Consider the following 25769-nt stretch of genomic DNA (forward strand, 5'->3'; position numbering starts at 1 on the left):
GATAATGAACTCCTTTAGCCTGAAAGCAGTGGCCACTAAAGAAAGTGTTTGTATTCTCAAGAAGCCACATAGTAAACATTCAGTTTCGTATCACAACATATCACAACAGATTTATTTATTTACTTTTGTTAGCTTAGTTAGTCAGGGAGAGCAGGCCAGGATGTCAGCAGAGGATTATGGCAAGCTGACAAGGTGCCAACTGGCTGAGATGTACCAAGCCAAAGGACTGGGGCATGCCAACCTGACTAAGGGGAAAATGATTGCAGCCTTAATCACAGCTGTATCATAGACCAACAACCTGGAAGACAACCAGACTAGCCTTGGGGATGTACAGCTCTCAGAAAAAGGACAGTTCCACTTTTCCTCAGAGGACTTAAAAATCCATCTGGAGTTAAAGAGACTTAAACTGGCAGCCAAACATTTGGAATAAGAATCAGGAGAGAGACTGTAGTAGGAAAAACAAATGGAATTAGAATCAGCAGAGAGACTGTGGCATTTGGAGGCAGAAGAAAATGAGAGTCAGAGGCAACATGAAAAGGAGATTCTGACTCTTCGTCAGGCTCATGGAGGTAATGGGGAAGGGAAAAACAAACCCCAGAAGCAATAAAGGTTAGTAAATTTCTACCACAATTTACAGAGGCTGATAATTTTGATAGTTTTATTCATATGTTTGAAAGGGTATGTAAACCGTGTAATGTTGACCAAGGGCTCTGGATATGGCTCCTGATTGCCTTACTCCATGGTAAAGCTATAACTGTTGTTTTTAAGTTGTCTGATACTGACTGTTTAGACTATAACAATGTAAAGAAAAGTTTATTAGAGTGTTTTAAGTTAACACCTGAAGCTTATAGAAAAAATGTTTTGTGAGCATAGACGCAAGGCATATGAAAGTGTGTGTGATTATACTGCTGAGTTAAGCACTTATTTTCATAGGTGGGTGACTGGGTGTCAGGTCACTACTTTTGAAGGGATGGAAGACCTTTTGGTGAGGGACCTAAGCCCTTAGCACTTTGCCTGAGGACATGAAAATCTGGTTGGCAGATAGGGAATTCAACACTACAAATCAGCTGGAGAAAAAAGGGTATTTCTACTTAGCAAGCAGGGCATCACTGCACAGGAAAGGGATACTCAGTGCTGCACATGGATATAAGGGAACCTATACTGGGCAGCCTAAGCCACCCCAACACAGTTCACCAGCAACATGGGAAGCCACTAGTTCAAGTACACAGCCAGGATAATGGCTAAAATGTTTTAAATGTAACCAGTAGAGCCATGTATCATATAGATGTCCATGGAGGCAACATGGAAACAAAAGATAGGGCAGCCAGGAAGTAGGAATAACAGAAGGCTAGTGGCAAGTTGTCTTGAGACAACAAGGGTATGTAGATGGGAAATAGGCCACTGCTAAGGGAGACACAGCCTCTGACCTAACCATTCTGAAGCCTGCAATGATTAAAGAGGAGCACTACTTGTTTGGGCAGTCTACTCCATCAGAGCTTTAGGAGGGGACCCCATTCCAAATACTTTTGGCTAGGATTCACCTTGACTGGGAGGGTGGAAAAGGAAGCAACAAGTTGGTGTGGTTGAGGATATTCCTGCAGATGTCCTGACAGGGAATGATTTTGATAATACAGTACCTTGTGTGAATGCAGTTACATGCAGTCAGGCTTGGAGACAGGCATGTGGGTCTGGTAGCCTGGAAGGGCCCAGGCAAACTGCACACTTGAAGCCAGGATAGGTGAGGTGGCTACTTCAGGGAGGGAGCTACCATTTAGCAGTGAGACTGGAGGTAGGCCACAGGTGCTGGTGGGTACTGATGTTCCCTTGGACAGAGTGACAGCAAGGGCAGAGATCAATAGCAGTATAAAGGCTGACAGTGAGGCATCACTGTCAAAGGATATCAGACTTGCTATGGAAGGGGAGTGGGAAGGGTTACAAAGAGAGAACTGAGACAGGCTCAGCTCTAAGACTCTACATTACAAGGCTTGAGGAAGGTAGCTAAGGAGGTGTATGATTCTCAAGGAAAAGGGGATTCCGTATACTGGAACAAAGGGTTACTGTACACAGAATGGAACCCTGAGGGATGGCTAGTGGGTGACGGAGAATCTTATATTAGCATACAGAAACTTTATTACACGCTTTCATCAAAGAGACTTCATCAGAAAAACACATTCCAACTCATTTCAACAATATATACACAAAACAAATAAAATCAACCAATATATCAATTAATTACATAACCAAGTTGGTTAAACTAAACAATTCATTAACCCCTGCTATGCCAGTAAAAATCCATTATAAAATACATATATTAAATGTAAAATGTATAAAATCAATGAACACTTTATATGTGTAAAATCTATGAACACTTTACACGTAAATAAAATAAATCAATTATTTTTAACCTTTAATTTCCTATCCTTTAAAAAACATTTTACATTAATATTTTCATTAAGCCCCAGCTTTTTATCTGCTTTTAACCTTACCTACCATAAAGTCTCTCTCTGTTCTAATGAAGTTTTGTAATCTCCACCATTCAAATCTCCTTCCACTACTTTCAATATTGAAAACAAAAAATTCTTGTACTTTGTGCATTCAACAGTATGCTTGTAAAGGGTGTTTTTTTCATTTTTGACCTTAATGTAGTAAATATGTTCTCTCATATATTCCATTAAACTCCGGGTGGTCATTCCTACATAAGCATCACACCCACTGTACAAACTAATATAAATTACTCCCTTAGTTTTACAAGTATAGTAAACAGGAACCTCAAAAGTTTGTTCTAAATGGGCCAACATAATATATGGACATTCCAGTATGAACCTGCATAAATTGCATTGTCCACATTTATACATACCTATTTTATTTGTGTTATTTCGAAAACTACTAATGTTCTTGGTATCATCCCCCTCCAGCAGTTTTTTAATATTACAGCTGTTACGATAAACAAAACTGGGCTTCGTCCCTATTGCCTCCAGAAGGTCTGTGTTGCCCTCCAAAATCCTCCAGTTGTTGTTGACTATGTTCCTAATATGAGGACAATCTATAGTCATGTCCATACTAAACATAACATTAGTTTTAGTTTTCATGTCATTTGACACTAGTTTATTTTTTACAAAAGATTTCCTAAGAATAGGGGGGATAGGTACAATTCCTTTTCCTTAAGACTTCATCCCTTGTTGATTTTAAATAATTGATATCATAACCCCTTGCCATAAATAATTCAGTTATATATTCAAATTCATCATTAAAGTCCATGTCTCTGGTGGTAATCCGGCTTACCCGAATGCATTGCCCTTTGGGAATGTTCTTCTTTATAAATAGTGGATGGTTACTTTGATAATGTAAGTACTCATTAGTAAATGTATCTTTCATAAATATTTTACTGTCAAACTGATTGTCAACATGATTCCATGTCAGATTGACATCCAAAAAAATGAAACCTTGAATCACAATCACTCTTTACAAATTTCAAATAATCAGAGCTGTTGATGATGTCAACTATAAAATTATCTACCTCAACATGACTTGCCTCCAAAATAAAAAAGTCATTCACATATCTAGAATAATAAAAAAAATGTATATTTTTCATACAACTGTGCTAGTATAGTAGTCTCCCAAAAGGCCATTACAATATTGGCATATACTGGAGCTGCTGGAGACCCCATGGCTGCCTGCCCATTTTGTTTGTTTATAATAACTGTTATTAAACAAGAAGAAATTGTTGTTTAAAACCAACTCAATTAAATCACATACTAAATTAATATTGGCCTGTCCCAAAAATGTGTTCTTACACAAAAACATTCTCACAGCTTCTACTCTTTCTACATGCGGAATGCTTGTGAATAAAGAAACAACATCAATAGTCAGCAATAGATGTTGATCCATGTTGAATCCAAAACCCTGTGAAAACCCTTTTATTTTTTCCAAAAAATCCCATGAGTCCTTCAAATAGGACTTTAACCTTAATATTACTGGATTTAAAACAGCATCTATAACTAGGGAGATACCCTCAGTAATAGCTTGTGGGGAAGACACAATTGGTCTAAAAGAGGGATCCACAGGATTTTTATGGATTTTTGGGATACCAAACAGTACCCCTACTTTCAGTTTTCCAATTAAACAAAAGTTGTACATCTCCAAATCAATTACTTGGTTCATTAAAGGATCGTAAAGAAATTAATGGATATATTTATAACTCTGTTTTATAGTTTGGATATCAGCCATCAAGGCAGAAAAGGCAGCAAATGCTTTGTTAGAGATTTTCAGCAGAGTAGGTTTCCCAAAAGAAATACTGACTGACAGAGGTGCCAAATTCATGTCAGACCTACTGGCTTGTCTGTGGAAGCACTGTGGGGTGAAGCACCTAAAGACCGCTCCCTACCATCCCCAGACTAAAGGTCTTGTGGAGAGGTTAAACCCTACACTAAAGACCATGTTATGGGCATTTGCAGACCAGTTTGAGAGAGAGTTGGACAAATACTTGCCCCAACTTCTGTTTGCATACAGAGGAACCCCAGGAATTTGCAGGTTTTTCACCCCTTGAATTGCTATATGGGCATCGGGGAAGAGGACCTCTAGATTTGATTCGCAATGAGTAGGTGGGTATGTGAGAAATCCACAAGGAGTCTGTGCGGCATATGTCCTAAACCTCAGGACAAGGCTCGGGGAACTCATGGGCTTGTCTGGAGAACCTGGCAGAAACCCAACAGCAGAAAAAGGTCTAGTATGACAAGAATGCTTGAGCCAGAGATTATGCTATGGGGCAGCAGGTTATGGTTCTCATTCCTGTTAGACACAATAAGCTGCAGGCAGCTTGGGAAGGACCCTTCAAAGTGGTAAGGAAAGTCAGTGATGCTAACGACATGGTAGAATGGCTAGGCAGGAGTCAGGGGCACAAACTGTATACATTAACATAAAGAAACCTTACCGTGACAGGGAGGGCCCCTGTGCTGAGCATTTGCAGTGGATGGCAGGAAGGAGTTTGAGGGGGATCTGGTGGGAGTTTGAGTGGGATCTGGTGGATGATCTCCTCAGTGAGGCTAAGACTGACACCTGGAAGGGGTAGCAATGTTCCTGCAGCTATCCCCTACTCAGGTTTGAGAATTCCAAGCAGTGTTACAGGAGTCTGAGGGCATGTTCACTGGGAATCTAGGGTGTACCCACCTGGTGCAGCACCATGTGGATACAGGACCCCAAAGGTCTAGTACGCAAGCCCCTTATAGGGTGCCTGAGAGAGTCAAACAGACTCTGAGGGAGGAGATACAGGAAAGGTTGGAAAGTACAGTTTTGTACCTACCATAAATGTAGATGTCCGATAGGTATGCATCTGCAGTCATAACATATGGGTTGTCCTGCCTCAGGCAGCCCTTCGGTCGGCCGGATTCCAAAGTCTGGGTCTGGCCTCGGCTGATGTCGCACTTTCCCCGACGTCACAACTTCTGGGGTATAAAGGCATCAGCCGATGCCATTTTCCTCAGTGTTTCTTGCCCCAGATGCCAGGTGCCCTCTAGGAAGGCTAAATTTGGATAATGCTGGAAAGTTCCAAACAGTAGCAAATTATACACATATAAATACATATACCAACAAACAAATACACCATAATAGATTCCCCCAGTTAGCTGAAAGAGGGGTAAGCACCCTAGGAAAACCACAGAGGGGAAGGAGGGTGGGTAATCCTGACTGCAGATGCATACCTATCGGACATCTACATTTATGGTAGGTACAAAACTGTACTATGTCCTTCAAGGATGCATCTGCAGTCATAACATAACATATGGGTAGAATACCATAGCCAAACTGGGGGAGGAGGTACTAAGAGAAGGATGGTGTAGATAAAATCCCCTGCAGAACTGCAGTTGCAAACCCTGCTCGGGATCTGGAGTATAAAGGTAGATTGTAATGCTTGGCAAATGTATGCACGGAGCTCCAAGTAGCAGCTTCTAAAATGTCCTTGGTAGCCACCCCTCGTAGGAAAGCTTTAGTGGTGGCTGTGGCCCTTGTGGAATGAGGCCTGATATTTTCAGGAGCTGTCTTTCCATGAAAGGAGTAGCAAAAACGAATGCAATTTCCTATCCATTTAGAAACTGTCTGTTTGGAAATTGCTCTTCCTTGCACCCCAGTTGCATATGCTACAAAAAGTTGGTCAGTTTTTCTGTTGGTTTTAGTTCTGTCCAGATAGTAGCGTAGCTGTCTGTGTATATCCAAGGTGTGCAACAGTTTCTCTCCTTTGTTCTGTGGGTTAGGGAAGAAAGTAGGCAAATGAATAGCTTGGTGCAAGGATACCCTGGATACCACCTTTGGCATGAAAGTAGGATTAACAAAAACTGGAGAGCCGTTGAGCGGAATGCATCCACTAGAAAAACACTTCATGTGAACATGTTTTTATGTTATTTTATCTGATGAAGTCCTTGATGAAGGGACGAAAACGCATGTGGATTTTATGGAATAAAAGCGTTTATGCATGGTTCCAAGTGTCACTGTACGTTTTTGGTGAAGTGTTTTTCTAGTGGGTGCATTCCGCTCGACGGCTCTCCAGTTTTTGTTATTATTAGTTTCTTTTTACTTGGACAGCCACACAAGGTTATTATGAAAGTAGGATTGGTTCTCAGTGACACTCTATCCTGGTGGAAAATAAGAAAAGGCTGCACTGCCATTAATGCCTGTAACTCGGATACTCTTCTTGCTGAAGTGATTGCCAGAAGAAAAGCAGTTTTCCAAGATAGAAACTGTAGGTCTGCTGATGCTGCTGGTTCAAAAGGAGGTAGTGTTAATTTCTCCAGCACGAAATTGAGGTCCCATGCAGGTAGAGGGGGTCTCCTTGGAGGTTTAACATTTTTGATCCCTTTCAAAAATTGTCTGAGCAGAGGGTGAGAGAAGATAGGTGGATCCATGTTGTATTCTGCTGAAATTGCTGAAGCATGAATCTTAATGGAGGAATAAGACAGGCCATTGTGGAACAATTCTACTAAATACTCTAGGATGTGTGCTAGGTTTGCCACTGAAGCATCTGTGCCCTTTGATGTGCTCCAAATGAGGAATCTTTTCCATTTAGCTGAGTATGTCTTCCTTGTGGAAGGTCTGCGAGCCTCCAGGATGATGTCCTTCACTCTCTGAGATAAAACAGTTTGGTTTGGTTTTAAGGAATTTTCCAGGCAGTTAGTTTCAATGTTGTCAAGTTTGGATGCAGGGTCTTGAAATTGTTCTGCGTTAGAAGAAGAGGCCACAGGGGAAGAGGCCATGAGTTCGCCTGAGACATGCTTCTGAGTAGTGGATACCAGTGTTGCCTTGGCCAGTCCGGAGCTATTAGTATCACCTTTGGCTGTTCCTCCCTGATCTTCAGTAGAACCTTGTACATCAATGGGAGAGGTGGAAAGGCATATACTGTTAGTGCATTCCAGATGAAAGGGAGAGAGTCCACCCTCCAGGCTTGTGGGTGGTATGTCCTTGAGCAGAATTTTTTCAGCTGGTGGTTGAGTGGGGAGGTGAACAGATCTATGTCTGGCATTCCCCATTTCTTTGTTATGAGTTTGAAGATGTCTGGATGCAGCATCCATTCATGTGCATCCGTGGTAGTTCTGCTTAAACTGTCTGCTAGTGAATTTTCTTTTCCTGGTACGAATTTGGCCTGTAGCTGGATATTGAGAGTCAGGCATAGGTTCCACAGATTCATTGCCATCCGGCATAGAGGGTAGGAATGTGTGCCTCCTTGTTTGTTTATGTACCACATGACCGTGGTGTTGTCTGTCCTTATTAACAGATGTCCTTGCTGGAGGAAAGGTTTGAATGCCTTGATTGCATGCCTCACTGCCAGCATTTCCTTTTGGTTTATGTGCATGCTTAGCTGTACTTGAGGCCATAGGCCTTGGAGGCATTTGCCCTCCATGTGTGCTCCCCATCCTTGGTCTGAGGCGTCCGTGGTGATGGTCTGCCTTGTGTTTGGTTTGTTGAAAGGCAACCCTCTGTTGGACTGGCATGCCTGAGCCCACCATAGGAATTCCTGTTGAAGGCATGGAATAATTGGTATCATGGTTTCTAGACTGTGACTGTGTTGAGACCATACATTCCTTAGGTACCATTGCAATTTTCTCATATGCAGCCTGGCATGAGGAAGTAAGATTATGCAGGATGCCATGTAACCCAGGGCCTGCAGAACTTTCCTTGCAGTAAGCTGAGTTTGTCTTGTTAAAATCATGAAATAATCTGGAAGTTGTTTTTGTTTTTCTTCTGTGAGAAAAGCCATCTGAGTGACTGTGTCCAGATCCGCACCCAAAAAGGTTATCCTTTGGGATGGCTCTAGTCTTGACTTTTGGATGTTGACTGTGTATCCCAAGGCCTGTAGCAGGAATATGACATAGTCCAGGTCCTTTAATAACTTTTTCTTGTTGTCCGCTTGTATTAGGCAGTCGTCCAGGTATGGATAAATTTGAATTCCCTGAAGTCTGCAATGTGCAATTACTGATGCCAGGCATTTCGTGAATACTCTGGGCGCAGTAGATAAGCCAAAGGGCAATGCTGAGAATTGATAATGCTCTGATCCTGCAAGAAATCTGAGGTGTCTTCTGCAATCTGGTCGGATAGGGACGTGCAGGTATGCCTCCTTGAGATCTAGAGTCACCAGCCAAGACTCCTTGCCCAGCATGGGAAGAAGTTGCTGTAGGGTCAGCATTTTGAATTTTGGCACAATGAGGTAAGTGTTGAGCGGGGACAGGTCGAGAATAGGCCTCCATTGGTTTTCTTTTCTTGGTACCAGGAATAATCTGGAGTAAAATCCTTGGCCTTGTTCTGTAGATGGTACTCTTTCTATAACTTTCATTTGAAGAAGTTTGCTGATTTGTCTTAAAGCCTCTGCCTTCTGGTTTGTTGGAAGGTTTGGCATTCCGCCCCTTTTTGGCAAAGTGTGGAAGTAAAACCTGTATCCTTTGTCTATTGTTTGCAATGTCCATGTATCCTTTGTAATGCAATGCCAGTTTCTGGAGAATAGAGCCAGCTTTACGCCCAAGGGAGCTTCCAGTTGATCCCTGGTAGGCGGAATCAGAGTCAAGTCATTGGGTCTGTCCTGTGGTAGTGGTTGCAGTTGTAGCTGTGGCACTACCCCTCTGGTTGGCAGGCTGCCACTGACGGCCCCTGTAGGCACCTCTGGATTGACCTCTGCTTCTAGGGCGTCTGTTCCTGCCCCTCTGTGCTCTGGAGGTGTCTGGAAAGGACCAATTCTTTGTAGGCCAGTTTCTGCTGAACCTCGGAGGTTGGACCTGCAGGAATTCCTTTACTGTTTGCACAGATTTTGCTTTTTCTTCCACCTTCTTTAGAATCTCCTGTGCAGGGGAGCCAAATAAACTTTGTTTCTCCATTGGAGCATCGAGGAGTTTAGCCTTGACATGGTCTGGCAAAGATTGCTCCTTCAGCCAGGCATGCCTACGAATTACTGCCCCAGTCATAGCTGATCTAAATGAAGCCTCCAGTGCATCATAGCCACATTTTAAAAAATGATTACTGACCTGCTGAGAGTTGTGTACCAAATCCTGAAGGGATTTACGGTCTAAAGGTTCAGGAGAAGAAAGCTTCTTATTCAGCTGATCTAACAAAAATTCTTGGTACTGTATCATATGGAATTGACAGTTTAATGCCCTGGCAGAAAGAGTAGCAGATGTATATACCTTTTTTCCCCATCTCTCTAGTGCTCTAGACTCTCTTTCAGAGGGAAGGGGATTCTTGGCAGTAGCAGCTGCAACCCCTTTAGGGCCCTGAGAAATAGTTTCTGGGTCTGCAGCATGGGCTTTATACAGGTGGAAATGAGAATCCGGGACCCTGTAATATCTGTCAGGTTTGGCAGGGGCCGGGGGAAGAGAATCAGGTGCAGTACTGACATCATTGTACACATCATCAATTACAGTCAGAACAGGAGGTATGGCTAAGGGCCTATGCTGGGGCAAATGTAAAAAGGTCCTTAATCTTTTTCTAGAATCAGAGAAATCCTGACCCTGCCATTGAAAGTGCTCCCTCATGGAGTGTAAAGTCTCCCCAAAGGAAAATTCTTCTCGTGGGGAGGCGGAAGGAATAGAATCTTCTGCATCTGAATCCTCATAAGGAGAGAAGGCCCCTTCCTGATGGTCTGACAAATCAGATCCATCCGAGGAGTAATCTGAGGAAAGAGGTTCAGAGGGATCAGTCCTGGGCCTTTTGTCTGGAGGAGGTTGGGAGGCCCTGTCTGGGTGAGGTTGGGAACCCCTAATTAAGGAAATGAGGTCCTCAGCAAGACTGAGGATCTGAGAACTGGAGGAAGGCCTCTGGGAAGGTGATTTGGCAGGCAAAGTTTTTGAAAGCTTGGCAGCTTTTGCCCTGGAGAAGGCCTTGATAGACATAGAAGCTGGAGGCCTAGCTGCCCCACGTGCAGGAGTAGAAATGTCCAAAGGAATGGTGTCGGACAATTCTTGAGCACTAGCTTCGGTAGGGAATTCTGAGGCCAACTCGGCCGGGGCCTCTCTGGCCTCGGTGGTCGGAGGTATAGTTTCGGTAGTAGCTATAACCGAGGACTCGGTTTCAGCCGAAACCGAGACACTCGCGGTAGGCCTAGCCGTGGTTTCAGCCGAAACCGCGGGTCGCGAGTGTCGGTCCTTTTCCTTGCGTTTTTTGGCCATATGCGAAGTCGGAGTCTCCGACGGCATTTTATAAGCAAAAGCGGTACCAAAAAATTCCTCTGCAAACTCCGACCGACGTCTAAGAGTCCGTCGGTTGAAGGAGGCACAGGCTAAACAAGCTGATACGTCGTGGTCTGGGCCTAAGCAAGGAAGGCAGTAAGAATGGAAATCCTTATGAGGTATTTGTTTCCCACAAGTTAAACAATTATTTACTTTGTCTGACATCGGCTGAGGCAAGAAAGAGTCCCCAACGGGGTACCTAGCTTTTTTCGAAGTCTTCGGTAGCTGAAATCTCTGGATCTGACCGACCGGCACTTGCGAACAGCTTCTGCTTCGGGCACCGCGCGGCAAGAAAGACTGAGGAAAATGGCGTCGGCTGATGCCTTTATACCCCAGAAGTTGTGACGTCGGGGAAAGTGCGACATCAGCCGAGGCCAGACCCAGACTTTGGAATCCGGCCGACCGAAGGGCTGCCTGAGGCAGGACAACCCATATGTTATGACTGCAGATGCATCCTTGAAGGACATCTGGGGGTAATCCAGGAGTCCAGCAGTCCCTGAGCCTCTCCAGTGGTGCTGGTACCAAAGAAGGGTGGCAGCACCAGGTAGCGTGTGGACTACAGGAAACTAAATAGTCACACAGAGTCAGATGCTTACCCCATGCCTAGGACAGACGAAGGCCTAGAGCAGCTGGGAGGGGCTAAGTATCTGACCACTATAGCTACTGGCAGGTGCCCTTGACTCCTAATGCTAGACAGAGGTCAGCCTTTGTGACTCCTTTTGGTTTGTATGAGCTTACGAAGATGGAGGAGATTTTGACCTTGCTTACCTGGATGATATTGCCATCTACAGCCACTCCTGGCAACAGCACGTCAGGTGAGTATGGCAGAGGTCTCCTACCTAGGAAATAGAGTGGGGAGTGGTAAGATCAGGCCAGAATCTGCCCACGTGGAAGCCATTCAGCCATGGTCTGCCCCTGTTACCAAAAAGCAGGTGAGGGTATTCTTAAGGACAGCAGGGTACTATAGAAAGTTTCAACAAATACAACTTTAAAAAAGAAGCAAAAAATACAATTTTAAAATATCACCAAGACCACCGATCCAAGAAGTAAGCAATTTTAATGAAACACTTAGCGCCTCGGCTTGCACAGCCTTCCAAGAGTAAAAACACTACAAAACACTCTTTACTTAAATACAGCATATTGCACAAGACAATTAATCAATTAAGCATACAATTTAAATCACATACTTCCAATTACATTCCTATAGAATGTTTGTCCCCAATTATAGTACCATAGCTGCTCCCCTCACATACCTGACAAGGAAAAACAGGCCAGTTAAGGTAGCGTGGACCCCAGCATGTGAGCAGGCATTCCTAAAGCTTAAAGGAGTGTTGGGAGGACCCCCTGTGTTAGCTAGTCAAGATTACAGCAAAGAATTTGTTGTGCAGGTGGATGAGTTAAACCATGGGGGTAGGGCTGCACTCAGCCAGGTTTCCTCAGAGGGAGAAGAGCACCCAGGGGTATATCTCAGCCATAGGCTCCAACCCAGGGATGAATGCTATATGCAGCTGTAGAAAAGGAATGCCTAGCAATAGTATGGGCACTGCAGAAACATCAGCCTTATCTGTATGGAAGGAAATTTACTGTAGTTACATAACACAATCCCTTAACATGACCACATTGAGCCAGCCAGTAAAATGCCAAGTTACTAAGGTGGAGCCTAGGATTGCAGACATATGAAAGGACAGTGCAGCACCATAGTGGGGTTAGGAATGGCAACGCAGACAGGCTCTCAAGACAGGATACGGGGGTATCATATTCCCAGATAGGCTCATTCCACTCAAGCAATGTTTCTCAAGGGGCACTTGAAAAACTAGCTTGAGTCTTTGAAGGGGGAGATGTGTGATTAGAGGAGGTACTGCCAGCACAGCTTACTGGAATTTTGTAAATAATTATATGCCATTTGTGAATATCAAACTGATTTATATAAGATGCTTGTGTTACAAATGTATTAGAACTGTACGTCATGTGTATATCAAACTGATTTGTACAGACATTTGTGCTGAGAAGGTATCTGTAAAGTACTTATATTTGAAATGTATCCACAGTGTACCCTACTGAAGAAAACAGAAATGTACATGCATTAATCTGACTGTTTAAATGTATGTTTTAAGAAAGGAAACTGGAGAGTTAGCCTCAGTCCAGCAAACTTTAAACTATATCTGAAATTAAATCACTTTATGGGCTAGGCCAAAAGATGGCATCTCACAGGTTTAAATGCAGCCAGAGACACAAAGTCTGTACTAGGAAACTTTCTGTATTGTCTTTGGGGTGAACTAGTTACTACTCTGGAGGTATGCAATTTTTATGACTTCCAGCACCTGACACAGATCTGAGCAAAAGCCTTTGTGTGTGTATTTTTATAGGTACATGCTAAATCCTGCCAGGTTCCAGCAATGGGGGTTTGCCTGGGAACTAGAAGTCAGATGACCAGAAGTGATGTTATTCTGCAAGCTATCCCAGAAGTAATATGACAGATATTATTTTGAGAAGTCTCTCAGTGAGACTGAGCATTCTGCATTCTGTCTTAGGCCTGACAACAAGAGGAACCATTCACCACATCATCTGCCTTGCTCTATTAGGTAGTGAATAGTGATTCTCTTAGATTCAGTCAGGAATATAGTGAAGCTTAGTTTAGATATTACATTTCTTTATTTGACTGAGCCTGTCCTTTAATGTTATTTTAAATATTTATAGCAAACTGGTGAAAATAAAAACTAAAAACCACAAATTCACCAGTAGGACTAGTAGACACACATTTATTTTTCAGGTTAAGCGCTTTCATCAAAGTAAAATTGACTTAACCTGAAAAATAAACTTGTGTCTACTAGTCCTACTGGTGAATTTGTGGTTTTTATTTTAAATATTTCCTGTGATTTGAACTCTTAATGTCACTGTGAATATATACTTACTGTTTTTTGTGCTTTTATTTATTAGTAAATATATTTAAACCTTTCATTGCGTCTTTGTAGAGAAATTTAAGTTTTGAGAGTGCTTGCATATTTATTTGGTGACACTGTGTGGGTCACTCCTAATAGCATTGCTCTTCGTCAAACTACTATTTGTATTAATATGAATTTCAGTCAGTATACTGGGTATCCTTGTAAGGGCCTTAAGGTAGCTGGCAGGAGTGTCTGGTGCCAGTAGTAACTACCTTATAGTATGGGCAGAAGGGGGAATAGCTAGTAAACCTGTGCCAGCCTTTCCCAGGTGTGTGTGTGTGTGTGTGTGTGTGTGTGTGTGTGTGTGTGTGTGTGTGTGTGTGTGTGTGTGTAAATCAAATCTCCATGAGTGTGTGTTTGTGTCCCAGTTACTCGGGCAGGGTAATGGAGCACTGGTTGGACAGAGAGGGTGCTGGAGGTCTTAGCTTGGAGACTCAGAAGAGATTTTAACTCTACACCTGTGCCAGTGGGGAGTCTTATTGGGGATATGGAGAAAGAGAGAGGAACCAGCTCCAACTGACTGTGTTACCTATGTGCTCTTAAGGGAAACTGTGCTTGATGCAGACAGCTACATCTGGAAATACTGGGTGTGTACTTGTTATCTTCCCAGTGAACATTCCCCACAGGTGCCAGTGGTGAGGATTGAGGCTCCATGACTACTGGCCCAGAGGTGGAGGGTCGTCACACCTTCTAGTTAATTGCTCACAAGTAAAAGGCACAATGGTTTTAGTCAAGTTCATTGGGTGCACATATTAATGGAAAACTCCATCTTAGAACTAAAACAAATCTATTTTTCACTCTATCTTTGTTTGTCTGAGCTGTTATAACAACTCAAAATCACTCTGAGTGCTTCTTATTGAATTTTAATACGTTTTTTCAACAAATGGCTGCCAAATGGGCTTAATGTATTAGTGTGATCTTGTTTTTCTTCAATCCTTTCTTCTTCCCATATTCCATTTCAAGCCTGCTTTATATGAGTCATGCTAGACAGAAGGAAATAGTGATGTATTCCCATCCCAGGGATATATAATGGGATTAGTGTCAGTCAATGTCATCTTACATACTGTCTAACAAGACTGCTTCTTTTTTTTCCAGGAATGACCCCTCATTTATGTTCATCTCAGATCCCGTTTTATACTACACTAAGGAGTATTATGGCTGCAACCAAAAAATTAGCTAAGTTGCAGGGCTTTACTCAAAGTATCCTTTTGTAGTCCAAGAACTGATAGCCCCCCCACACACACACACATTATTTCTGAGGTGTCAAAACTGTCATAGCACTTTGAGATCCTTGCAGTAGAATGTGACAGCTGCTACTGGAAAGGAAGGGATTTGAGAATAATTATATTCCCCAGTGCCTGGAGTGGAAAGATTTTTATTTTTATTTATTTAATTTTTACCTGAATGGTATAGAAAATGCTTTATTTTCATTTGTTCTATAAATAATGCTATGTTCATTTTTTCCTCTTATTAAGTAAGTCTACAACATTTATTTATTTATTTTTTTACCTGCTTGGTGTATAAAATGCTTTATTTTCATTTGTTCTATAAATAATGCTATGTTAATTTTTTCCTCTTACTAAGTCTACAACAAAATATGACCAGCTTTCTCTTCCTTAACTTTGGATAACTATTTTCCTGAGGCAAAGATGTCTTGTAGCATTATATTTTCAATCTTTACTTGTTATTCTGCTCATACAGAGATTTGTTAAAATGCAGGAAAATCACTCTTCTACAAACCTGACTCCTTGATAATGCCAATAAAATTAAGGGACTGAAAAATAATTCTATTTCCCAGTCTCTGCAGTAGTAATTTTTTTTGGGGGGGTGAATACTGTAGGAAAATCTTTATCAGTTGCATTTGTTTTATAACTAATGTAATGTTCTTGCTTTCCTTATTATGCTGGTCTGTAATTCTAAAACCAAATATTACCAATTTTATATTCCTTACCTTTGGATAACTTTCTTTTTTGCTACACAGATGTCTTCTGGCATCATGTTTTTCTCTTTTAATGTCATTCTGCTTAATTGATTTGTTAATGTACAACATAAGCACTCTTCAGTGAAACTGACTCCATAATAATGACACAAGTACTACTTATGCTCTGGGCTCTGTAAAACTTAGAAATGACTCTGTACTTTTGCAGGAAATTGCACTTCTGATGGCTACATCCATCAGTGAATTCAGGTATGCTGCAACCTATTCCTGTTCTTCTAACTGAATTTATTAATACGTTTGAGAGTAAGTCTACAGAACTGAAAGTTCTGCTTCCATTGCTAATAGTACATGGCTTGAATCTTTCCATCTTTATTTTCCTACTATATGACCTTGAGTAAGTGACTTAACCAGGCACTGCTTTGTGGTAATTGGGAATCTGGGCTACACTCTTTAATGATCCTATGGACTGCATACTTAGCAGCTTTGTAAGAACCTAGCCCCTATCTCTTTATTCCCTTTACAGTAAACACCATAACTATCACAGCAGTGTTTCAATGTTATAGTTCTTCAGTTATTATTAGCTATAGTGGCTGTGGGTTTCAGTAAGTGTGCAAAGAAATCCATAGCTTTTCACTGCATATTAATCTTTTCTGCAAATTTTTTTCCGTAGTCATAACTGCAATGGTGATGTGTTTAATATGCAAAACATTTCCTTTCTGCAGTGAATTTTCTTGCTTCATTCTGTTCCATTTTCAGTCCACTTCCCCAAAGTTGACTATACTAAATTACATTGTATATGATATTCTCTTGCTCATGTACTCTTTTACATTTGTCATGTGTGTATGTTCTGCCCTTTGCATGGTTCTGTAGTTTACGGTCTGCCTGATATCATCTCTTGCGAAATTATTTGCATAACTACTTTAGGAATGCTTAACGCTACTAAACAGGTGCAGTCTTCTGACCAGCCACTAATATGCCTCTCTACGTTTGGCAAATTCCACAATTGTCGGACTAGAAAACAACTGTTTGGCAACTAGGATGAATGCATGCAATGCCAATGAGGCAAACACAAATGCCTGTCAATTAAAGATGCTCCATTCACAATATATTGCACATGTCTGTAATTTTCCTTTTTCCTTGTACAATGGTAAAAAAAAGGAACAGCACAAATTCAAGAATGTCTGCTCATCAACTATTTTCTCTACCAAATGCATAGTCTTAGGAAGCTGTTATTGTTATTAATGCACTTAATATTTTTAGAAGTAATGCAGTGTACCTTGTGAAGCCCATTTTTCCCAGTGTTGCACAGAAACTGCTGCATCACCTTGAGCCTGGTCTTTCATGCACTTCAGCCATGTCTTGTCTGCTCCTTGTGTTGTACTTTTAGTCTTCCCATTCATTTCATGTCAGTTGCTTTCCATATGTAGCACTGCTTACCATATTAACATATGTAATGCATGAATGCCACAATCAAGGATCCCAAGGTTAATAAACTGATTAATAGGAGTGTTTGTTTTTTTCTTTGTGTTAGTGTTTCACTCTCTCTTTGCTTGGCAGTTTAGCCATACTCTGCCTTACCTGCACCCATTGTTGAATTGTGTGTCTAGCGGATATGGAACTGAAAATTGAAGTGGCCTTTTTAATGTTTCAATAGCACAGGATTTCATACTACTGTGGAAACAGAAAAAGCAGGCCTACTTCTCACGTGTGAGCCTGGAGCTTCAGTCCCATCTGACTGTTCATTTACCTTTCTTTTTTTTTTTTTTTTTTTTTTTTTTTACTGGCAATGTCTAACTGGAAAATAAAACTCCCTTTTAATGAAAACCCATACAGAAAAGCTCCATGGTTCAATATACAAAGTTGTTATAAAAATGTGCAAAATATCTACTAAAGCAAATGCATTTACAGCTTTATGAGAGACATCTCAAGACTTAAAACAATGAATTAACTACAATGTGTTATACACATACATTAAATTGAGTCTTTTATACCAATTTAATAGAAAGACAATTTTGGTGGTTGCACTGTACAATACAGATACTTTAAAAGATGTTTTTAAATGAAAAAGTTACCTAATTACGGATTTGGAGGTGGACTGTCACTAGCTGCATATGCAGACATGCATGCGCATACACACACACTCAATTTCTCCACTATACACAAACTTATATGTTCTATATATACATGTGAGATGTGTACTGCACAGATGTGCTTTATATATAGTTTACAGACAGTTAATGTACTTCTGATTTCCTTTCTGAAATGTTTTTAATTAAAGGGCACATAACTCATGCATGTTAAAGTAAATTCAGCTGTATATCATGGTTACCATCAATGATTACATTTCCTTTGTAGACTAGAAAATGCACATGCACTGTGCCTATGTAAGGACTGACTCAAAAGTCAGTGGAAGATGTCTCTTCCTATGGATCTGTGCACCACATTTTTATCTCCCTTTGGAAGGATGTCATTAAAAAAAAACATAAAAGATCTTCTCATCAACAATATCACTGCACCTTATTGCCAGGGTCACCACTGTCTCTCTTCCTGCAGAGCTGTCTTGATTTGGGCAGTTCTGTCCTGTGTGTGTGTGTGTGTGTGTGTGTGTGTGTGTGTGTGTGTGTGTGTGTGTAAGAAGCAGGCATGAACATGGTAAATATGTTGATACTTTACGAGAATTACAAGAAAAAAATATTTTCTGACTCTTCTCTAAATATCAGACAACTTTGATAGTACATTTTAATATACAAAGTAGAGTAAACAACCAACATTCAAAGCTTAGATTTAAATACAATGATGCTGCTTAACTAAATTTGACAGAAAAAATGACAACTGCCTTTCAACCCTTGACTGATCTAATTACTTTGTTTTGTTATGAAAAGCATGGCTACATTGGAAGCAGCTGTGAATCAATGTAAATTCGCCTGCATCTGCAATAAAGAGAGTAGAAAATAGTTGCATACCTCTCTGTCTTTTTCCAGCAGCTGCTGAGCTCCTGACATAACAAATTAAGAGGTGCAGCACCTAGCAGGATAAACACACTCTAATTAAACTAAACAAACAACTCAGAGGACAAATAAAGTCTAGCAAGGTCAAATCTGAGGTAGGTTTGGTCTTCCAGGCCAAGTACAACCCCAAAACATTCTTTAGCTATGTCCGCAACCTCAAAGGCAATACACAATTGTGTGCAGAGCTCACTGTAAATGGAGCCACCTACACTAAGCCAGAAGATATAGCAAACCTCCTGGCTGATAAATTCAGCTCCAACTTTACTCCCCTCTTCCCCCTAAACCTTCCCCTCAGGAAATACCGTCAAATATAACTCCCCCCTAAACCTTCCCCTCAGGAAATACCGTCAAATATAACTCCCCCTACTATCACTAAGTAACAGGTCCTTAATGCTCTAAGACCAAGAACACTGCATCAATGGATCCAAACAATATCCCAGGATGCCTTTTAAATAGCATGAAACATGACTTATCAGGGCCTCTGGAATTACTATTTAACTGTAGCCTACAAACAGGCTTCATGCCTCATAAATGGAGAAAGGCAACAGTCATCCCTCTGCACAAAGGTGGCCATCTACAGATCCTGGAAACTACAGACCCATAAGTCTCACTAGTCTTACATGCAAAGCCATGTAAAGAATTATCACAGAGATGATCAACAGAGATATAGTAAACCTCCAGGCACTGGACTCAACACAGTTTAGTTTCGTAAAGTTCAGATCATGCCTACTCAACCTGGTGGACTTCTTTGAGAAGGTCATCAAAGCAATGGATGAGGGCAAAATTGTTCACACTGCCTACCTTGACCTGGCCAAGGCATTTACACAATACCCACTCGGGAATTGTTGATAAACTCAAGAGGTTAGGTACAAACCCATATGTCACCTGGTGGATAGCCAACTGGCTCACAGACAGGACCCAGGAAGTTAGAAATTGGGAGTCTACCTCTACAAAAAGGCCAGTCACAAGTGCAGTCCCTCAGGGATCAGTCCTTGGACCGCACCTTTTTGGCATTTACTTCTCAGAAGTCAAGGCCAATGTCAGTTGTCTCTGGCTGACTAAATTTGCAGATGATTGCAAATTAGGAGCTGTCACTGAATCTCACACTGACACAAATGTTCTCCAGAAGGGGCTGACACAGACAAACAACTGGTATCGGAGTCATGGACTAAAACTAAATGCCAAGAAATGCATAATAGTATCCTTTGGGAAGTCATCCATCCCTGATAACTATCACATTGACAACACATCCCTTAGAACTGACCCAGTAGTCAGGGACTTAGGGACACCCATAGATAGTAAAATCTAGCCTTTGATCATCATGTGTCTACAGAGGTGAGGAAATCATTCTATGTTGCTCAACTTATAAACAAAGGTATGGCATCCAAGTCCAAGGAAGTTATTGTTCCACTGTATTCAGCATTCATCACACCTATCATTGAGTACAATGCCCTCTTTGGTATGTACCTATCCAGGCATATCCAACAACTGGAATGTCCACAGAGGTTCCTCAGTAAAAGAATACAGGGCATAAGTAATATGTCCTATGCAGACCGCCTCAAGGGCCTATCCCTATATTCTGTCTCCTACAGGCTTTTGAGGGGAGATCTATGTCTGGCATACAGGGCATTGTCAGACTCCACTCTGATGGACCTCCTGCATATCCACAAAACAAACAGTACCAGAATTACCAGTTCTAAAGACTTAAATGTTGCCTGTGATTTAAATAGAACCTGCTGGAGAGATAGGTATGTATTACAGAGACTATCCCATCTATGGAACAGGCTCCCCATCCATGTGAAGCAGAGTTCCAACATAATCTAATTCAAGTGGAACTTGGACAACTGGATGGGAAACCGGAAATTCATCCCTGGTTTGGCACCTATGTTTCCGATGCAAACAAGGAACCTGTAAATGGTTCATCTCCCAGGCCCATATGCTTACACTTATCAAGGGTATCAGAATTCATCAGAGATTTGGGATGCATGGCTAGGCTTAAAAAGGCCCTTGTGATCATTAGCCTAGTAAACAACCATATACCTATGAATCAGCAGGACCTGACAGGGTAAACTACAGATTTCTCTGTGTCTGTAGTGTCATGCAGGTGAAGACAAATTATTTTGCAAAGTTTGTGAGAAGTTGAGCTTTAAAAAAGCAGACAGGCTTTCACTTCCATTAATTCTGAGGGAATGAAATTAAAGTTTTATAATGTATAAGAAGGTTTCTGTTACCCACACAATACTGGGACCATATTACAGGGTGAAAAGCAACCTGAGGATTGAGCTCAAATGTAGGAGAAGGTGGAGTTTTTCTTTAAATGAATCCCATAAGGGCAGTTTGGCACTACTCCGGAAGTATGTTACATTATTCACAGTGAGAGTTTGGTGACTGTGGATGGACTGATTTATTTAACTCTACTCTGGTCTTGTCCTTTTAATGCATTGTGAAACATTCTAGTTACAGATGATTTTTTTTTTTTTTTTTTTAACTTAACTGTGCTTCCTGGAATTCCTGTCTCCTGTGATACTTGCATCTACAAACTGTTTACTATTACTTTTGCCTGTGTTCTTGACTCGGGTCACATGCCCAACTGGTTACTAAATAAATAAGCAAAGAGGTGTTGCTAGGTTCTGGAAGTTTTGTGACAGGCAGCAATTTCATAAGCAAATAAACACTGGAATGAACATGTTAAAAACAATTCAGGGAAGGAATGGTGGAAGGATGCACAAGGCAAAGATGGCACTAATATCAGTAGTTCTATTGATTTTTTATGGTTTCAGTGGCTTTCTAAATATGTCATGTCAGGAGCTCACCAATGACTAACTATGCAATACTGCACCCCACCCCCCATTCTGTACAACCCATCCCAATACAAACTCATGCACACTTTGAGCATCAAGAAACAGGACAGTGAAATGTGACCTGAAAAGGAAAATGGGAAAGTAGTTTTAACTCCAAATGGGATACCAGTCCACTGCATAAAAATATGAAATATTCAAAGGATCTGCATGCCTCCTTGTGCAGGGGCCATGCTAATCCTCTCTGCATCATTTCACATTTTTAAGCTTTACTTTCAAAGGCGGTGGTGGTGCTGCGGTAGCGTTGTCGCCTCACAGTAAGACGGTGTCCGGTTCGATTCTCAGCTAGAGCGTCTAATGCGTGGAGACATGCGTGAATGGGCGTACCTTCGTTGAAGGTTGTGCGTCAGGCCTGGCAAGCCGGTACGTAAAAATCTACTGCCAATCATTAGCGGACCGGAGTTCCGCTGTGGCGACCCCTAACCGGGAAAAGTCGAAAGACACAAACAAACAAACTTTCAATGGCAAACTATCTTGCAAAGTCAATAACAGTACAGGTCTCATATTAATATGATTTATACACCATAGCATATACATTTTTTCACCTTGTATTCTTATTAGCAAATGCACTATGCTGTAACAACCATTTCCAAACTGAACAAGTACATTGCTTCATGAAAATCAATAAACCTTGTATAAAAAAGCTTCCGCTAAGAACTACTTACATATTTCTTGTGTCTTACAATCTACACAACACTTCTCTTGATGTACCTTGATTCACAATCTGCCATTCAGAACATGACCACCATCTGTAACAGTGTAAAAAAGGCTAATGCCATCAAATCCTCATTAAATGAGGAAAACCGACATTTATCTGAAATGCAGAGTTATATACATTCCCTGTGTTAGGAGAATGCTGCTACCTATCATGTCTTAAACAATGTAAACTCTACCCTGTGGAAAACAAACTACTTGTTAAAACATTTTGCCCTTACTGTTAAAGAATCTTGAGTTACCTGACAAACTTAAGATTTGACCCCAATAGCCTACTGTTACATGTTTTAACCCAAAGGGCCATAGGACCGAGGCACTTCTTTTAGTGTAGGAAATAAAGGCTTGCTTGTTTCATCCACACTATTTACTGTTTCATGAAGCATAATTTACTGAAGACACTGCAAAGATCTGTCACTTGAGAATTTCTTTACTACAGCCTTGAACTGGACAGCTGCATCCCCCCCTCTCCCCCTTGGATGGCAAGCCATCCACAAATCACTTACGATCCTACTAGCCTCTTTTCAAGTACATAAAATAGGACTGCTCAGCTGCTTAAACTGAAATGTCTACATTTTATGGAAACCAAAGTTCTTTTTTCAGTCTTTCTTACTCATGATTATATGATTCTTCCAATTCCACAAATCAGTTGCAACTGCAGATCCACGCTTTAAACATTCCTTCTGATACAACGGCAGTCAACCAATATGCACTTTTTTGCTCTTCCACAATCACTCCAATAATGTCCTAGGCATATTCCCATTTGGACTTGATTCATCAATCTAAAGGTTCTGTAAGATAAATAGTCATGGGTTCCACCCCATTTGGTACACTATTCTATTTAATCTCCTTAGATCTCCAGTGAAATAAAGGTCTCAATTCCAATCAGTACCACTTGGTATGTTACAACATCAATGCCAAAATGTGTACTGTTAAATTTAATTCTGCACTATTCCTGTTTACATCAGAAAGTTCTATGCTGCTCCTCTTTAATAGCTTAGACATATCTGTTCTCATTTGTGGGTACGACTCACAGAAATGCAGTTACTGGACATAATAGACAGAAAATGTTAAGGACTGACATCACCCTTACTGCTGGAGTTCTTATGAACAATGAGAAAAACAGTTTCCCTTTCATTTCATTCATTCATAAATATAATTCCAATTTTTATGCATGTGCCATTGAAAGGAGCACTGGCAGAAGCAAAACTGCTGTAACATATCATCAGGGATCAAAACAAGTATGTACCTCTCAAGAATTCACAATCTTTTCACAAATACTGCAGGCAATTTCTCTAATTCCAAAACACACTGCTTTACTACTTCAACTCTATACATGTGGAAAATGATGCAAGTTGAATCCGTTAACCCAGTCAGTAAGCAGGATGTTTTTTTTTTAACCAAAACTTATCTACATGCACCACAAGCAAAGGGAATCCACCAGATGCCATACCTTTGTTTTTCATTGGTGAAACAGGTCAGAAAAGATAATCGTAGTTAATTTATTCAGCAAGTCACATCACTCTCTTGTACTCAAACAAGTAACCCAGACATTTGGGATGAAGAAGCAGTGAATATATTTACAAAATAATGAAATATTACTCTAAAGTGCTGTTCTTGGCAGACATGATGATGATGCACTCTTAAGACAGAAAGGAAACTACTCTTTGAAACTGAAAGAATAACAGCGGAGGACCACACGAGTACATTGGAAAAGTTAAGTTAGTATGCAATTGTCTCATGGATAACTTCATTCCAAACACAAAACTGCACATTTCCCACCTTGGAAAAGTAAGACAACAGCTGCATAGCTTGCAGCTCGATAAATAATAATGTGGAAAAGGTATACTCTGCATACAGCCTTCAGTGATTATCAAAATAAGTGCCTTACATATAATGGAAAATAGAAGCTGTTGAGGCAGTATCAGCTTTCATATATATTTGTGTACAGAACAAGAAATCTATGTACAAAAAAACTATGTGGCCTCAGAAAAGGGGGGGTCAACTTAATTAAAGGTCTCTGGTGTGCTGCCGGTAAAAATAACTGTAAAAGAAAATATACATCCTTGAAGATAATGGTGCACACACAATTATTTAAGGTACTGGTAGTAGATGCTTTTTGTGAAAGAACTGAGGGTACTCGGTTTCCATTTTATTATGTCAATCAGCAAAACAGCACGTACCCTGATTACTGTAGTGGCTACAGTTAAGTATTTTTACTTCAACCTGTTTTTATTCACAGAGAAAGCCACCAACACAATTACTATAATAAAAATGGTAATGTACATTAATTTACAGCTTACTGTCATTCACAGGTAGCCCTCCCCAATTCAGTCATTATAATGGCAACTGTAATGTATTTCCTTCTCCTACTTTCAATCAAAGTCATATCCTGCTTACTATAATTACAAAAGAAAAAAATAAATACCTGGATAACTGATGCAGTCTATATATACAACATATACACTAGTATCTGCAAAAATAAGTAGCTGCAAGAGAAAAAAACACCTTTGATAATAAGAGCTATCACATCCCATGCACTGATAACTGTAATACAAGAGAAGAAAAAAATGAATCACTCCTGCTTTTTCACTGCTGTCAGCAATAGCTGCATGCAAACCTATCCCAATCACTGTGTCCATATGTTACAGCATTGGATCTCAAACATCGGACACCATCTTACCAAATCTTCCTTGAGCAATATGTGTGAACGATCTTTTGTTGTGACTGAAAACATGAGAATAAAAACAATAAAAAGCTGCATGGAAATGCAATGCCTGGCTAAAAGGGAATCAGCCAAGATAGGACTGTACTTCTGTATAATTATTTTCTTTATCAAGGCATAATTATAATATGAATAAATATTTATGATGAAAATAATTCCTCTAATGGTCAGATGTAAGCCAGCTATAAAACAGTGACAATAATATAAATTTTAAGTGCTGTAACAATAAACAGTCTTTCTTATTAGAAAGGCTAGACAATTAATAAGACACGGTACAGCTGAGCAAGGAATGTTGCATCTGTACTCTTTACAAAAATAACCTGTCTTAACAGTACTTTTGAAAATAACTGCATGACCAGATTAGGACACAGTGCATGTCTAAGGAGGCAGGGCTACATCTTTTAAGAATATATAAACATGGTGTTCACTTGTAATCTTTGTCAGATACATGAGAAATAAACTGTACTGACCCAACTGAGGTGCTTTGTTTGCTTATCATTTCTCTTTCTTCTTATTCTGCCTTTATTTTTCCTCATAGATGCAGTGCTTGTACATAATAGTAGAGTTTTTGATGCCAAAACCCAGGAAGAAACAAAGCAGAAAGTGCAGAAGTTGAAAAGTTGAAATAAAGAAGAAAGGTCAGGTGAAGGAAACAAGAATCCAGGGGCTGGATCAGATTTCCTTTGTCGGACCCTATCTGCCGGAAGGGAGGTGGAAGAAAGACTGGCCAGCGAATTCCCAAGATGGGACTTCCACACTGCCAATAGGATGAGGTCCTACCTTTCTTTTGCTTATTAATTTAGAAAGCACTAAAGACTTTGTTCTCCTATAGTTAACTGTGTAATCTGCAGTTTATGAGGCATACAGTTAAAGGAATTTGTATATTAAT

At 40.7% G+C, this 25769-nt stretch overlaps 1 protein-coding gene and 1 pseudogene across 2 annotated transcripts in view; both read right to left on the bottom strand.

The window, feature by feature from the left end:
- The window catches only part of GOLGB1 (golgin B1), a 1744011-nt gene that overhangs the window by 37430 nt on the left and 1680812 nt on the right, over positions 1 to 25769 (bottom strand). The gene's annotated exons all lie outside the window — the stretch shown is intronic.
- On the bottom strand, positions 21567 to 21665 carry LOC122816020 (annotated as a pseudogene).

Source organism: Protopterus annectens, chromosome 11.part0, assembly GCF_019279795.1.
Source record: "Protopterus annectens isolate FY-2018-M chromosome 11.part0, PAN1.0, whole genome shotgun sequence".
Classification (NCBI taxonomy): domain Eukaryota; kingdom Metazoa; phylum Chordata; order Ceratodontiformes; family Protopteridae; genus Protopterus; species Protopterus annectens.